Source organism: Amphimedon queenslandica, unplaced genomic scaffold (assembly GCF_000090795.2).
Source record: "Amphimedon queenslandica unplaced genomic scaffold, v1.1 AMPQUscaffold_11690, whole genome shotgun sequence".
NCBI lineage: Eukaryota > Metazoa > Porifera > Demospongiae > Haplosclerida > Niphatidae > Amphimedon > Amphimedon queenslandica.
The window spans coordinates 9,805-11,281 of NW_003548068.1; positions in this window are offsets into that span (position 1 = coordinate 9,805).

The following is a 1,477-nucleotide window of genomic DNA, read 5'->3' on the forward strand; positions in this document are numbered from 1 at the left end:
GCTGTGATTGTTGTACAGGGCTAGTTGCAGTGTGTTATGGTATTGTGTGCGTTATCACAAGTGTAAAGACTCAAATCAATGTTGCTAAGGGTCTAACAGCTGCCTTTGCTATGGTAATGGCTATTGTCATAGTTGGAATGATAATGGACAAAACCAAGGAACTATTGTCTGCATTTCAGACGACTAAAAGTGAAAGTGCAGACTACAATATTTATAGCAACAGTGGAAAATTACTTGTTACTGAAAGTACTGTGTATTTAGCCTTGTTTGTTATCATCTTCTTAACAACAGCAATTTTACATTTCTCTGAGGGTTTTGCATTGATACATTCCTTGTGGTATCTTCTTGGCTTACCAGCTGGTTACCTGTTCTTACTCATTTTTTCTACAGCTAACCTCAATGATAGATCATGGGGAACAAGAGAAGCCAAGATTAGTCTTGAAAAACCCTTTCAATTAAAAGACATAAAAAATTGGGTTAAAATAATTTCTAATAAATTAAAAATGCTTTTCAAAAGTAGAGCTCATTACAATTCAGAAAAAAGCACCAGTTCTGACCTAAGTTGTCATAGTCATGATCCTGATCAAAGCAAGCTTGAGGAACAAAGAGGACTTGGGGAACAAAGAGGATTTGAGGAACAAAGAGGACTTGAGGAACAAAGAGGACTTGAAGAACCAAGAGAAACAGAGCAGTGCACATGTACAGAATACAGTGCTGGAGAACAAGATAATGGTAACAATTATATTTTTGAAATTATTTTTATACTCTTACAGGATACAAATGGCTAAGTGAATGGCTTGAAGTTAATAACAGCTTGGTAAGAACTAAAGTTAAAATGTACTGAATTTAAAGTGATGTCACATGGCTCCAAAATTGGCATTCTTGCTATTTACTTGTATCAAAAAGAAAATGACACAAAAGTTTTCTTTTTCTAAAAATACTTTCACAATAAAAACATACCGTAAACAGGCAGTAATTTTTCACTAAGTGTGTTATATTGGCCCAATTAATTAACTATATTACCATCATTCTTGTAATTATTTTAGGTTTTTTTAAAAGAATTTATAAAGGAAGGTTATACTCATCAAAATTTTGTTGTGAGGATGACAAAAGAGGTTATGACATTTATTAAAATTATAATACTGTAATTTTAATTGGAAGGGGTAAAATTTTGGTTAATTGCTATATTTTTGGTGATTGGTGGATGTGCCATTGAGCATGTGCATGGTTCAAATTGATTTGGTAAATGGCTATCAAAAACACCAAATTTACCAAAATTTTCCCCTCCAAAATTGCCAACTACACTATTAAATTTGAAATACTTCAATTACATACAACAGGATTTTAAAGACATTGGGGTTAAACCCATTGGATTTGTTCAACGTCTATACAAAGCTGCTCAAAAACTTCCTTGTACACCTATTCGTTCTGGATTGCCAGTAAATTTAGTATTATACAAATAAATACCTAATAGTTT